This window comes from Nanorana parkeri, unplaced genomic scaffold (assembly GCF_000935625.1).
Source record: "Nanorana parkeri isolate BGI_ZX_2015 unplaced genomic scaffold, ASM93562v1 scaffold445, whole genome shotgun sequence".
Lineage (NCBI taxonomy): Eukaryota > Metazoa > Chordata > Amphibia > Anura > Dicroglossidae > Nanorana > Nanorana parkeri.
This window is the reverse complement of record NW_017306713.1, coordinates 92,837-109,852: the sequence shown is the minus strand read 5'-3', so window position 1 is coordinate 109,852 and position 17,016 is coordinate 92,837.

The window sequence follows — 17,016 nt, the reverse complement described above, 5'->3', positions numbered from 1 at the left end:
TTTATCACCTGATATTAAAGTCAAAGAGTTTTTAGACTATTTTAAATTCTGATTAAATCACTTACAATGGATGTTTAAAAGTTTTAGTTTCCTGCAGAGTCAGCTGGTCCCCTGAGGATTGACCCTGATATCCTGTTTTAGGGGGCGTCTCCCTTGCAGGGTCCTGTGGAGCCACTATTGTGTATGCTAGTAAACTGTGTGTGTCTCCGGCCCTGGAGATGTACGACTGAAATCAGCTGTACAAGCCTGAAGTGAATAGCCGAACCGCATTCTGCTCACTTCACTTCGGGTGGGTTATTCACTTGGCTGCCTTCGGCAGCTTTGTGAATAACCCTCTAAATGTCCATACTCCATACACACTATGGAGCCGGTGGGCGAAGTTCCGCCGCCGGGACACCTCACACCGGCGCCCGCAACTTTCCCACCGGGCCTCGGTGGCCTTGTGGGAAATCCGGGCCTGTGTGTCTCTACAAACACATAGACACAGCAAAGTAAGACACTTCCCTCCTACTCCGTCTTCTCTTCTGCAAGCTAGTAGATGGACAGCTACTGGCGACTGCTCTGTTCCTTGTGAGCTTGCACAGGACAGGGGGCTGGCCACAGTTGGCCCACATCCCACGTTGCAAAGTGCTCTTGGCAACCTGTGATGCTCTGTGCGGCTTTCTGGCCAGCTCACTGGTATAACCAGTTGCCAGGAGCTGAGTGGGATGCTATGGCTTGCATCCCTTCGAAGTTCTGGAAACCAGTGAGTTCAGTGAGCATGTCAGCATGTCAGAGGATGCCGGACAGAGTCACGGACCACCGTAACCCCCCCGTAATGAAAAATCAGCACAACAACAACCGTGAACCCTCTCCAGGGACCATTCCTTGCCAGCATACATCCAAACCCCCATCCCGGGATGAGAGCACATTTTCTCCGGCAACTGATACGTTAGGGACAGCCCTGCTCCTCGACTCTATCTAGTGGCCATAAGATGTTCACAGGGTCAACCGGTTTGCAAATGTTTTATAAATACACCCCTAACTGTTTTTGGGATCCCAATGGCTCTAACAAACATTGAGATGCAAAAAAAAAACAAAACAAGCATGCAGCATTTCCATGTGGCTCCCTTAACTTCTCAGCAGGATATTGCAGTTAGGCATTATTGATACAAAAACAGATGAAGCACTTTGGTGCCCTACAGACATGAATTTTATCTTGAGCCATTAGGCAAATATATGATCGGCAGCACCAATAAGAATTGTAATAACAATACAACATATTAGAGATTTTTGGTTGTCAGAACTTATATAGCAGCCTTCCTTTCTCTCCAGTAAGAGAAGCCATGACTCATACAAGACAACTAATTAATGCAGTGGTCAAGTTTGATGGATCCCCTCATTTGTATATTCGGGACTGGAGCAGAGTTCGACAGGCAAAAAAAATATTACTACAAGATACTGCCACATATGTACAGCATGGTCATTCAAATGTATATTGCATTTTTGGTTGAATCCAGAGTTCTTCTTTACTGTTGAATTTAAGGACAAATCATATTATTTGTATTAAATCAACACAGGATATTAGGTCTCCGGCAGAGCACCATTCTGCTTACATGCAAATCAGGAATAAAAATATTTGTACATCTCTTTTGAAAACCTGTTGCAATTATGTGGTAGAAGTAACTATCATTTTTAGGCTTTCATGTTGTTGTAAAATTGTATTCATAAAACAACCTAAAATTCTCGTCTACGTTTAAAATCATAAAAAGCAGTTTGAATTTATAATGTGCTTTCACACATAATAGCTTTTTAACAAAAGAGGTTGTTAGATATGATTACCTATGATAAATATTTTCCATTTAGATGCATATTTATTTAGCTATTGTTATTTTCGTCAATATCTATGTGTTGCATACTTATTTTGAACATACAATCTATTCCCAGATGTCTGACTAATTAGGCATTTTACCATGGGGCCTAAATATAATTGGGTTGGCCAGGGCTTAACATCTGTTAACATCTGTTGGTTTGACTTTTTTGTATCACATTACTTTTTTTTTTAATAAACATTTTTTAATAAATATTTATTGCATACAAAAACAGTAAACAAGGTCTGACAGTACAAACGTCAACTAGATCAACCCCTAATAGAATGTAAAGCTGTCCCACGTGAAAGTTCAAGGTATGTAAGAAGGACAAGAAAACTGCAATTGAAGACGGTGACCTATCGTCAGCTAGAGTGCTGCCCCCATAGCATGGATTGGATCTTATGATAAAATTCAATAAATGACTAAAAAATCAGCACTACAGGAAGTATATCACAGTGTACACTCTTTTATATAATGCTGAACTAGTGAGCTTTGTGTAGCAGTACCATAATAGTAAAATCCTCTTGATTTCCCATCAATTCTTTGTTAATTTAGAGATCTCTTTATGAACCAAACACATGTTCCCGGGTGGTATAAATGAAGACGTTTGTATTACACTTTATGCTAGCTGCAAATTATGTACCATATAGGCAGCAGGGTAGGTAATACTATATAGTGCTTAGGATATTTTTCGTTACATTATGTATTAATTATTCACCAGAACTCCAGAGAGTGCAGTATGGAGATGGAGTGATTGTTCCCTCTGGTGGAATAGAATGTAACTGTGAGCTACTCTAGAATTGAATTAGTAGACTATTGTCATTTTCTCCTGGGTCTCTAGTTTGCTATAGCCTGATGTTTCTTATTTTCTATTAAAGTAATAGACCACTAAATGCACAAACGCACTGCCTTGTACAAAGTAATAAATACTAACTATGAAAGCAGACATAATTAGAAATTTCAATGCAGATTTGAAGCACTCTTATTCCTGAAAAATTAATAAACACTATTGCTTTATTTGAGCAAACACATTAATTTATCCTTTTTCAAAATGATTTTTGATGGCTTTTCAAGGAATGTTAATGCAGACGTGTATCACTAGGACAACCAGTACTTAAAAATTCCAAGCCTGTTTTTACTTTGGACAACGACTCTCCCAAATGTAACCTTGATGTTCGTCGCTGAAACAAATCCCATCATTTTGTATGCCATTTCTTTTACTTTGTTGTCTAAAAATGGTTACACTTTGAGGATGGGTCATTATTTTACGTTACTTCATTTTATGCTTCTTCATTCTCAATGTTTTGTATGTTTATTCATTCAGACTGACAGAAGTGAAGTAGGAATTATCAATTGAGTTTATTAATCAATGAACATACAAGCTGACATAAAATACTACTCACATGGTAATCACTGAATGAATGGTACAAGGCAGACCCCACACAAAGCTGCCTTGCTAGCTGACCCTCAGAGGGTATATTCCTGGAAACACATCAGCTAGCAAGGCCACTTTGTGTGGGGTCTGCCTTATACCATTCATTCAGTGATTACCATGTGAGTAGTATTTTATGTCAGCTTGTATGTTCATTGATTAATAAACTGTATTACACGAGGACAAGGCGCTGTCTGTTTGTTTGTTTTGCATATTTTGTGAGGAATATCTCCCAGTGGCCTTTTGATGACGGCAGCCTGCAAACGATTGTTGGTGGAGAATATCATTGGGAGACTGCTGAGCGCTGTGGTGTGCATTTCTTTGACGAATTATCAATGGGCTAAATTCTTTACTGCAACCATTGCCAGCAAAGGCTTAGGGATGGACCTAAACACAGGAGTGGGATCTGTTATTAAAGTAGAGCTTTGAGCTAATAATTGTTAATTAAGTTATGGCTTAGAGTTGTAGGTGGTATGACAACAGACTTTACCACTCTGGCTGTTATAGCCCCCTAACTGCAACCAGAGAAGACTGTGTCTCATAACCAACAGCCTACCCAAAACATAATTCCCTTATTAGTTAAAGCTTGGAGATGCATTTCCATTCTTTTCCAGATATATTACGTCATTCAGACTGACAAAAATGAAGTAGGACTTATCAATGAGCTATTCTCTTCTTTCTGCAACCATTCCCGGCAAAGGCTTAGGATTGGAACTAAACACAGGAATGGGACCTGTGATTAAAGTAGAGCTTTGATCTAATAATTGTTAATAGTTTCACAAGCATTTTGTGTTGTGGTGTTAGATCTGGGTTGAGGCCATCCAACTTTCTGTTAGCTCTAATTTGAAATTAGACTGTAGGGGATGGTTGGTTGGGTGGCAGGCACAATTTGACTTAGCTCTACATATGCACACTTGGGTTGCCTGAGCATGAATGAGTATGACTATACAGTGAGGAAAAAGGAGCCCAGTCAAATACCTCTGCCCTTACTTTTCAGAGAAGCAAGAGAATGAATAAAGTTTTCTTACTTTTGTCTGATTTTTCATCTTGAGATCAGTTGGCTGTGGATTTCTGACGGGTCTCATAGACATGAGATTGTCTTCTTATAACACCAATTTTAGTTAGGCTTGCCTATGGCCAACTTAATGATCTTAAGGATCTGTGCCTAGTTTTTTGCCATAAGTGCTAATATTTGCCACTACCCTGACTTGATTTTTTCCCTCTGAAAAATATTCTTCTGAATGTTTTGTGTGATTTTGTGATACTGGGCTAAGACAAGCCTATTCAAACTTGACAGCTGTTGATGGATATCTCTTCTCTATCTGTTCAGCATCCCAGTTTACCACACAGTTATGTTGCACCGAGCATAACTTTTAAAGTTGTAAGCACTAATATTAAAATAGTAGAAAATAAAATATGATATACTATATTATAATACAAATATTATATATTATAAAATATTCTAAAGTACCAAATATTAAAAATTTGATAATATATACAGTAGGTGTTTCAGATTTAATTTGCACCAGTGTGTTTCAAAGAAGAATCACAAAACGTATGCCAAAATTACATATGTATAAGCTATATTATTTGTTGTGCATTTTTAAAACACTGCAGTTTTTGTTTAACCTATCTGCTATGTTTTAATTTTTTATACTAGTGTTTTTCTCATAAGTCTAGCAATGTCTTACTGTATGTCGGTTAAGGTCACCTGTAGGGACTGCTCCCCTGTTTAGTGACTTGTCATACTGTACCTTGGATGCTGGTTAAGATCATCTGCAGTGACTGCTCCCCGGTTTAGTTGATTTATAAACATCTGCCTAGCTCTCTATTCACAATTTTCTCATAAAAGCCGTACATTTACTGTTTTTAATGAACAATCTACTATTAATTATGAGATCTGTAAGAATTTTTTTTCATCTATATTTTTATCTACAGCACCTTATTTTTATTTACATCAGATGGTTCAACTTCATGCTAAGGACTTTCATGATGGCTCATGCAAGTTGAGATGTCTTTCCTTGCAATGACTTACTGCTGGTTTTGGGGTCCTGGTCTGAGATGCAAGCAATCATAGGACCTCTGTGGCCTAATGGTGAGCTCATTTGGACAAGACAGCTCTTATCCCTTGCCAATCAGATCATTGGCCAGGGATAGGCTTTAAGTTCTTAGGTTTGCTTGACAGCATAATTAAAAAAAATTCCAGGTACTTTATGAGAGTAAAATGTATTCTGTAACTTCAGTATAAGCAGTATAAACTAGGAATTTGGTATAGTTAAATAATACAGACATATACCAGTTTACTTCTGTCTGCATGTAAAAATATCAAAGACAAAAGCAAATATATTTTGGGATGAAAAAGAGAACAATGATCTATTTGGATTTTTTTTATTTACAGAATGTTAACAGGCACGAGAATAAAACCAGCAGCCATCACTGAAATGAAAGTTGTCAGCAGAAGCTGACAGGAACCAAATCCTTTTGTGATGCTTTAAATGTCTTCCATTATAGTGTAATTGCAGCTCTAATTATCTGAGTGTGGAATTAGATTGTTCTGGGTTCTACCTCCTTCCCAGTGTTTGAGCTGAGGTTTCATTTCACACGGCAGTCTATGCTTGCTAATAATAAATGCATTTCTTCCAAACATGTCTGGCCAATATTATCAAATTAAATCATGTCCTGTCAAAATTATAGGATAAGGGCCTTAACACTTCCTTGTTAAAGGACTGTATTGAAGTAATATGTGGGTTGTCGCTGCTACCCTCTTCTGTTATTAGAAAATGTAAAGTGTTTTATTCTATAAGTTTTCTTTATCTGTTATGGTTAGGATTAGACAGTACATTTGTAACATTTCTTTTTTTGCTCAATAACACATGAGATATAACATTTAATAGTTTTATTCTCCTTTTCAGTCAGCATGTGGAGCTTTAGCCACTGTTTTAATGTTCTGTTAGCTCCTTTGTTGTAGCAATCCTGCTCAATAGCTAAGATTGATACACAAATGAATAAGTGAATGCAATTACTTATCCGTCTTTCTCCCTCGCCATCTGGACTGGTGTTGGACTGAGTTTAAAGACTTGACAATGTAAAAAATAAAATAAAATAAATTGGAGCCAAAGCTATTATAGTTTCTCTTTAAAAAGACTGGCTGCCTGGCTGTTATGCTGATTCAAAAGTTTTATAATGTTTTAAAGAGGTTTGCACTTTAGCAGTTTTGACTGTACTCTGACTTTAACTGTTGCATACATGTCAGGGGTCAGTGTCTGAAAATATGGAGTACAGAGATAGCAGGCAAGTAGCATTGTAGGTCAAGCTACATAATTCACTCAGTAGGAGTTTTCCCAAGACCTTATATTCTGGTCCTAAGGAATTTGAGTGTCTAACATTCTAAGAACTACCCATTGTTCATACGTAGGTTACATTGTGCTTACATGTGCTGTCATGTACCCTGTGCTTGGCAGTAAGTGGACAAGTCTGCAGCAGCGAAAGTACAGCAGAATGTATAATGTGTCAATACAGCTCAATAAACAGTGGGAATATAACTGAGCATTGAGGAAAATGAAAGCTGCACTTGGGGCTGAAGAAAATATCTTTGCAAATGAGTTGAATGCTTGTTAACTCTAGGGGGAGAGGAAGAGGCTGTATTACTTACCTTAACACCCACTCCTGTAGGCTTTGGTTCTTTCCTCTTCTGCCTGTTGGTCTGTGGGTGGTTCCTCAGTGACACATTGGGGTTGATTTACTAACCTTATAAACACACCACGAACAAGTATACACCTCTGTAGTGTGTTCCCTCCCAGCATGATCTATTGGTGGAATCTAGACACCTTTGTAGTGTGTACACACCCATCAGGTGTGTTGTGCAAAGCCCTGCATGAATTGCAAGGTGATGTTGTGTAAATTAGCTCTACATTGTGTTGCTTGCGTTGATGAATGCAGGAATGTAAATGCATGAGCTAACCATTTTTGTCTAAACTGTGAAGCAGCATTATATATGCATCATGTGCATGATTTTTCCATATATGGCATTAGTGGAAATATGCTTCTAGAGACTTTTTGGTTGATAAATACGTTTTGCTGTGTAAAACTCACACACACCTAGTGCGTGCGTGTGTTTAGGTTAGTAAATCACCCCCATTGTATGTGGAGGAGGCAAGCTTGCGACCACAGCCAGGAGAGCCTTAAAGAGGAAGCTTCGAGAGACTGGTTGCACAGATAGAGGGAGCCTTCAGAGCAAGGAATAAGGTAAGTATTACTCCTCACCCCCCACTGGCAGACTTAACAAGCATTTGTGGTGGGGGTGGAATATTCTGCAAGGGTGTTTATTTTTTGAACCCGGAGTTCTGCATTAATGTGTCTTGTCCTGTTTTTCTCCTTCAATGCCCTTCCAATTTAGGCCTTGTTCACACCAAGCGCGTTCCAGTTGGGGTCAGCACACCCGTGGTGCAATGGATGAGCCTCGCCCTGGGAGAACCACCTTCGTGATCATGGTATCTCCCCTATTTTTTTTTTTACCAAAAATGTCCCGGAATGCACCAAAAGCGCGGCAAAAAACGCAGCACAACCCACTGCACTGCGTGTGCAGAAACTCATGCAGATTTGCTCTGCATTTGGTGTGAACAATGCCTAAATAAATGAACAGAACAGAAATAATTCCTAGTAGAAAATGGCAAAAACATTGTAATGTTTATATATAATAACCTCTAAATCAGAACCTGTAGGCACACGTATTGTACTGTAGTATCTTAGGCAGAGCATTCTGTAGTTTTGGCAGTTGTCTGAGCAGAAACATCAAGCCACTGCCACATACTGTGAAATCTAATTTAGGTTTAGTATACATGGACTACTTATCATCTGCAGTGGCTTATTACAGTGCACCAAGCATCTAGTAAGTACTGCAACTGTGTAGCCAATTGCCAAAAACACAAAGGTTCTGTTGGAAGTAAAACACTGCTTTTGTGTCTCTCTTTTGTTCATCAGTTTCAAAAGGTGATATATGCATTGAGAAGCCACCTTAGATCGCAGTCTGTACAGACATAGTGTCTGTACAGACTGCGATCTAAGGTGACCATACTGGTCACTTGCTGACTTTGCAGAACCTACAAACAACCGAACTCTTCAATAAGTCAAAGAAATCGAATTCAATGTAGTTGTAGTAGCTTTCCTAAGCCCTGTCCCTGCTTTGAAAGTGAGCAAGAGGCAAGGAGTATATAGTTAGAAACTATATCAACTAGCACGAAATAGGAGGGAGAACAGGAAAACATACCAAGAGCACACAAAAACAGGCTTCTGTGACAGCTAAGTTTCCTAAGTTTTGGTGCAGGGTAGTCATTTATGTTGGTTTTCTATTTAGCCAGACTTGACTTCTTTATTGGCAAATGTCCTTTACATCACATAAAGTGGACTGCTCCTTAATTGTATGCCATGCTATACATCTCTTGCTTCAGGCTGAATTTTAACTCTGTTCACTGTCCTGTACATCTCATATTGTGGGCTGATACTTATCTCTCTACACAATCATATACATCTCATACTGTTGGATTATCTTTAACTCAGACAGAGGAGAGTCGGATACTCATGTAAGGTAATGCGTTAAATAAAGAAGCACAGCACTAACACTTGTAAGGGATTAGGTGGAAGGAATGCCTTAATTCAGTGCCAGTAACTGGCATCAAAGGGGGAATCTAAACACAGCACAGAAAAAGTAACACTTTATTTTAGGAAAGGAGGGTGTGGGCAGTTTAAGAGTGCAGGTAAGAGGGGGCATGCTCTTCTCTCATCCTCTCTCAGCAATATTCCAAGGTGTACATCCAAAGATGATCCGCACCTTCAAAATTATGTAATGCAGTCTCCTATTTATCAATTTAAAATCGTTATCCCAAGCGGTAAAGATCCCAAGCGTTACAACACCTATTTGTATAATGCTTTAAAATTAATAAATAAAAGACTGTATGCTAGTCCAACTCTGGCAGTGTGGATCATTTTGAGGAGTGCTGAGTCATTTGAGCAAGCTAAATATGTGTCCCTCCTGATTAGGAGGGGTTAAGGAATCCAGCGATTGCACAAAGTATGTGGAAGATAAGGAGGGTGGGAGTGCTAGGGTAATTTTTTTCAGAGTGCCAGAACATTCTCCCTCCCACTGACCTGCATATTAAAAGGCATTGTGTTACATTCTCCTGATCAGTGCACTCTGTAAGCTTTGCCATACATTACATAGTTCTGACCCCTGCTTTATGTTCAGTGGCGGACCTAAGGAACAAAGGGCCCTGGTGCAAGATTATTTTTTTGGGCCCCCCCACCCCCCAAAAAACCCCCACAAACACAGTGCTCTCCTTCCACAGCGCTCGGCCGGCTTTCACCCAGCGGGGAGGAAAGCAGCGCCCAGCGGGGAGGAAAGAAAGCAGGGATGTGCCGCTGTATCAGCAGAAAAATTGCACTTTCGGCATTTAGCCAAAAGTGCCATTTTCGGCCGATATGTTTTGGCAGCCGATATATGGGTGCGTCCCTAATATTTACAGCAATGCAGAATGGCAAAGGCTATAGAGGACTACACATCCCAGCAATACTTTATATAACAATAGCATTTCTGTATAAAGTACAGTTGAGATTTTTAGTCCTCTATAGAGGGTGCCATTCTGCATTGCTTCAACACCTGATCCCTGGAACGACCGACAAGCGCAGACTCCCGTCTCTCAGGCTGTCATTATATGCATACAGAGCGTGTCGGTAGCTATTTAAAACGGCGCGCTGTGTGCAGCTTCTAAGAAGATACACTATTAGCGTAGCGGGGAAGCCGGCTGCGCATTTTGCATTCCTCCCGCAATAGTGTATCTTCTCAGAAGCTGCACACAGCGCGTTGGTTTAAATAGTTACCGCCACGCTCTGTATGCATATTCTGACAGCGTGAGAGGCGGGACACTGCGCTTGTCGGTGGATAGGATTAGGTGAGTATTAAAAAAAAAACTATTTTATTTTATGTTCCCGGGACATTTAAAAATGTCCCGGGAACATAAAATAATAAAACATTTTAAAATGTCCCAGGATTTTATTTAAAAAATGTCACCTTACCTTAGCCTGGTGGTTAGTGGGACTCCCTGGACCCTGGTTGTGGTGGGTCTGTTGTGGTCACAGCTGCTCCATCCCTCTGCCACCGAATCGCATACTGGCTGGACCAGGCAGACGTGACCCTCTAAACAGTCACTGTGGAGGGTCGCCCGCGGGGGCCTCCAGTAACAACTGTGCTGGGCCCCCCCAGGCTGAGGCCCCGGTGCGGCCGCACCAGCTGCACCGGCGGTAGTTCCGCCACTGTCTATGTTGTATGTTACATACGCCTGACTCCTAAATTGTACCATACATTACATTCTCCTGACAAAAGTGTTTATCTCAACAGCTGCTGATTGGTAAGTAGTCCATAGCTGCTTAAATTACCTTCATATTTAAGGTAGGCCAGGGCAAAGAGTTAGCTGTCCATATTTTATGTGCAGAAAAGCACTTGTTACGCACCTTCCAACTTTCTGAGATAGGAAATAGGGGCCACTTTTAGAACAAAGTATGTAGGTAAAGCATACCCCTGCCACTCCCCAGATACATGGGCCATGGAGAATTGATATGCAAAAAATGATTGGTTGAACAATTGAGTGCCTTTGTTACCATTCACAGCCCTAATATTGGCTTTCCAAAATAGCAAATGCAATAATTTAGAATTTGTATAAAAAGTTTAGTGCATTCTATTACTTTTGGTTATTACATATTACATTTTTTATTAAGGTGTATACTTCAAACCATAAAGAGGGACAACTGAGGAGGAAAGAGGGACAGAGGGATTTAGTTTCTAAAAAGGGACAGTCCCTCCAAATAAGGGTGCTGTACATATGTTAGAGTTTAATTTGTAAAATTTATTTGTGCTGAAGTTTATGTGTCTCGTGAGACTGTCACTTGTGGCATATTAATTAAGGATTATTTTGTAAGTACAATGACTGCAGCATATATGTGCAGTGTAATTACGAGTAGACTTAGACTGTGTTTAACCAGGCCCCTTCAAGCCAGACTGTATATTTCGTGCAATTTAGCCATGCCCACATTTTGCCACAATATGCTGCACACCTCTCCACCCCAGGTGTTCATCTCTGTCATGTTCTAATTTTGGGAGGCATGGCGTTGCATTGTAGAATTCAGAGAGGAAAGTTCCATAGCACTGATTCATGTTACAAATGATTGCAGCTCCACCCAGAACCGCAATCATTTTTTGTAAATCTGGTTACAAAGAGATTATATAAAGCACACACTAAAGGTAAATTAAGGGACTTTCTAACTTCAGTACAGTTTTATTGTTTCCTGGATAGTATGTTTACTGTCCAGTCTTACTTCTAGCAAATTGCTATTTAAGGAGGATTTTTGCTCCCCCACCTATTTTTTCCCTCTTACCTTTTTTAACTGGGTGATCCACAAAAAAACATACTTAAACGCCCAATGAAGCCAGCAGTTTTCTGTAGTAATTCACCGCTCTACTGCTGCTCACCAGGTCCCGCACCCTTTTCTTCTCTGATGTCATCAGGAGCTGGCTGTCTCTTCTGGGCTCCTGCATTTGTCCCAAGGTTCTGCTGTGGAGCACCCCCGAGACCTCTTGGGATGCATGACCTGAGTATCACCGAAGGCCGCAGGTAACAAAATACATAATTCTTGCTAGGTGAGAAATCAAAAAGTGCAGGAATGTGTTCTCAAAAAGTTGTTAAAAATAAAATAAAGTCAGATTGTGAAAGAGAAGGGGGAGGGTGTAGGCCCACTTTAAGTAGTGTTAATTTTGACATCAAATTTCGATTTCGTTTTAGTCATAGTCTTTTAACTAAAATGCCATTTCATTTTAGTCATATTTTAGTCATCTGAATTGTTTTAATTTTAGTCTAGTTTTAGTCCACTAAATATCATAAGATTTTAGTTGACTAAATCTACAGTATGTCTACTAAAATCAAGTGGGTTTAGTTAAAGAGTAATTTAAGAATTTCCAATCCCATCATATACTCCTGGCGTGAACATCTGTTAACCTGTTATTACTTATCGTATTAAGGTTTGAACATGCAACACAGACACAGATTTAACTGTTGTGATATATAACATGTCTTTATTTATCCTAAAATTAGAGTCCAAGTCTTATAAAGAAACAATAATATTGAGTATTTTTAACATAGGACCAGTAATTAGGTATGCATTGATTATAACAACTTGCATATAACATTCTTCATTCTATCATGCAAAAGTGCAACTCTAAAATACTGAAATGAAAAACTATATTGGCTGTAATGCCATTGCACATATTACCTATTAGCTGTCTATTCAGGATGGAATGGGAACTGGAAGTCCGTAGAGATTAGTTCTGATTGAATCCCCTCCCAAATAGTCTCTCCCTAACATTTTCATTTAGTTTTAGTTAGTCAACTAAAATGTCAATATATTTTCATTATGGTTTTAGTCATCATAACTTAGTTTTTATTTAGTTTTAGTCAATGAAAAAGTGTTGTTGACAAAACTATGATGAAAATGTATTCAACAAAATTATCACTGACTTTAAGTTGACCGTTTTAAAAATTGTTTACATTTTCTCATCTGATTTTTCTTTACCAAAGTAGTATGTGTGAAGGAAATTAACAGTATATACTATATGTTTTATATGTGGTGAATTGTAATCCATCTTGTGGAATCATTTCCCCTTAGTATATTTCATTAGCAAGCCATCTTCAGATGCCTATGAGGAATGTAAGTCATTGAATCATAACAGGTTGTGAAAGATTTGATTATGTGCTTGCCTTGAAGAAAGATGAGAAAAATTACACTTTTCTTCTTGGGATCACATGGTTGACATGGTAAAAGAAACTGGGGCTCTTATTCTTTTAGACGTCCTTTCATGAGTAATCAAGCAGAGAAGCCTTTCTGAGATAGAATCACACTGAAGCCTACTTTCATATTGAAAGGGAGCCTAGAGCAAAAATGATACACAGATTGATGCAATAGGTTCTCTGCGGGGATTTTTAACACACAGGCGTTTCTCTGCATCAGCTCCCAAACTCTACTCAAGGTTCATTTAGTGTCATCTGTACCATTTTTTCCCTTTCTAAGTCATTTATTCTGAAAGGCAGCATGATCAAATGGGAGTGATGCAGGTCTTTGTCTAGTGGGGAGACAGCAGAAATGAAATACAGCAAATATACAGATTACTCTTGGCAGCTTTACGCTCATACCTTTGACAAGATCATCTAAGTACATTGCTGTGGGAGACTATTTATCATCTCAGGCTCCAATATGCTACAACTGGAACCTTTATAGAACTAACAGAGATATGATTGGTTTTGCCCAATAAATAGAGCTAAAAATATATCCTTCTTTCTGCCTCAGTTGCTTAGATATTTCTGGAAAAGCCAAGGCGTGAACTCGGCTTATTTCTGTACTATGAGCCCAAACTGTAATGAAGACCAACCATCTACAGATATTTCAGGCATAATGCAATTTTGGCCAAGTCGCAAACATTTTTATCATCCATCTTCCAGCGCAACTAAATCGGTTAAAATTTTTATCATCCCGTACTTCCCTTTTATGTTGCATTCTTCCAGCCTGTGGAATATTTTTAGATACTACAGATGCAGGGTTACCACTTGCCAACTCTCACAAATGGTTTCTTTAGGTCTTTTAGGTGATTAAGAAAGATTTTTAGTTTTTTTTTAATGTTTATTTAGATGTAGAATTCAATCTGTCTGTGTTAATGTATAAACCTTTGTTTCTATGCATAGTTTGCGATTATACATGTAGCACTCCCTGAACGCCAGAAACATGTGAGGGACCCCCAAAGGCAAGGTGGGCTGACATTTCACCTCAGGGATGAGTCCTTAGCCACTTGTAGGATGTGAATGTAGAATTGGGCCCCAGATAGATATTAACCTACCAAGAACACTTTAATTATAGTAATAGCCAGATTACAGTATATTTATTTGGGATTTCTTTTTACTTTTATTTACAACATGTTGTAAGTGACTCATATTATATATTCTTGTCTTGACATTTCAGAAAAAAAAGCAAAAGCACCATACCATTCATGAATATTTTGGCATTTATCACAGCAAATGGTTCTTAATTAGTGATTTTGTTGAGATCAATCTACGTATACGTATGTATACAAAAAGTGTTTTTGACTATTTGTTCTGGTTCTTATTTTACTGTTTAAAGCCCATTCCGTGTGCACCTTACTGTAAAGCTGGTGACGAATTGATGAGTGCGTTTGTCATCTGTTTTGCTTGAGTGTATTTGTATAGGTCCCGGGCCTCCCTTGTGCACTTGGTACCTACCTTCCTGAGTACGTGCAGGGGGAGGAGCATTCTTTTACGTGTCAAATGCATCGAGGCAGGAGCGGAGCACACGGAGCTGCTGAAGGGGAAAGGTACGTTTTTTCCAGCAGACATCCCAGCGGGGGAGGGGGGGTTTGTGATTACAGAGACACATACTGAAGCGGTGGTGGGTTGGCAGAGAGACACACTGACCTATGCTAGGGGGGTGGGGAAAGAGGAGAGATACACACCGACCTATGCTGGGAGGGAGGGAGGAGGAGAGAGACACACTGACATGCAAAAAATAGAGCATGCAGCATTTTTTGCGTTTGCAGTGGACTGGAATGCAGGCATGTGTCTGATCGCACTGTGGTTACACATAAGGCAGTAATGGCATTTTTCCCACCTCCAGGGACGTATAATTGGTTATTCAGGAATTGTAGGGCACTTATGCATAGTGTCATGCTGGATAGCAGTAATATGTTTGTTCACCAGATATCATGACACCTTTCTCTTGACTAGCAACATACTTGGGGTAGCCGATTTTCAGGCTTTGGCCAAAACCTGTTTAGCCGCTGTAAATATGAAAGGTGTCAGTTTGAATTGAGCTACTGTACAATCAGTTGGTTCAAATAAGAAATTAAGAAGGACCCCCCGCACTGCAGGGGTTAACTGCTCCTTTTTGTCTAGGTTAAAAAAAAAAGTTATACTCATCTGAACTGTGGAGCCAGCTTGTTCTTACGGATCCTTCTAGCCTCTCTCCCCCTCCACTGCAGTGGTCTAAGGTCCCTTAAGTGATCAATTTCTATACACTGTGTATAGACGCAAGGACACTGAGGCAGACTCCAATGATGCAGCGGATGAGGAGGGAGGCTGAAGGGTGCGCAGTGACGGCTGGCTGGCTCAGAGCTTTAGGTTAGCATATCTTTGTTTATTTTGAACCTAGACACACAAAAAAGCACTCAGCCCTTGCACTTTGGGGGTAGCCCCACTGCAAGGGTTAATACATTTTTCCCCTGGAGTTCTTCTTTGAGATTTAGCAAAGCTTCCCAAGGGTTTCGCTGAATACTCCTACCCAGTACTGTACACACAAGCTGGTAGACTGTTCTTCTTTAATAATAATAATATTACTTTAATCTATTCTAAAATGTAAAATGATACACTGGTTGCTGTAGTAATCTGCAGTAGTAGACTGTAGTTAAATTATGTGTAGCAGCTATTGAAACAAATGTCACATCGGTTAAAATTATAAGTAAACATACAGATAAACAATGCTTATGCACTCAAATAATAACAATATAAACATGCAATATTTAGTAACTTCTTTATATGTGCATTTTTGTATCTTACATCAATCTTTGTCGCTGTCCAGCAGGTGGCAGACTGCGCTTCATCAAGACTATGAATCGTCCAATGCTTTCATGTATAAGTACATATACTTTTGGGTTGAAAAATTACTTGCAATGGTGATGTATTTATAAAACACACACAATACAATGGGTCTGATTTGTTATAGATCTGCACCTAAAATATTTTGCAATAAAAGACAATTGTGAAGGTTTATATTACCAAAGTTAGCTTGTTGATTCGTTAACATAAACCTTTCAAACCTGAGCAATTCAGACTGAGCATATTAGATGTATAAGCACTTGTATAAGTTATAATAATGTACAAGCTACCTTCTATGAGAAAATCATGCCAAAACTAGCTTGACCACATCCCTTTAATATGAAAGGAGGTGTCAATGACCAATAGAAGGCACTGAAGATAACCTTTGCTTATACATGTTTTCATCATACTCTCAATTTACATTGCTAAAGTTAGGTTTTCTTTAAAGGAGCCAAGTTGTTATAAATATTCATGGAAAGTATAGTCTACATTCACTATGCAGATATTTTCAAGTAGAACTATGGGATATAAAAAAAGACATATATGATGCAGTCTTTAAATAACATTAACAGCATAACCCAGTTTTATCTGCTGATCCCAACAATACATCCGCTATTCTTCTACTTCCTGTAAACGGGTAACAACACTTAGTTCTGCAGTGAAATTGCCTAAAAGTATTGTCACTCTAGGGACAGGGTAGTCTTAGATCTAAATGAACTTTAAAGTGCACCTGTGCCCATACTTGCTAAAGTATTTACATATTGTAAAAAGAAGTAACAGCACTTTAAAACAAGCCCCTATTCACCCCTGTTGCTATGGGCATTGTGGAGCAATTCATCATCAAAGTTCACAATAGAAGCACAGAAATCTTAGCTATTTTCTATGGAGAGCAGACCTCAACAACCTGCCTCTAATGTAAACACACAGCAGGTATTTATAACCTAAATCCTGGACTTTAAGGTCTTTGTTGTGATGTTTAACCCTTTCGCTGCCAGGGCTTTTTTTGCGTTTTTTACACACATGTTAACCCCCCCCC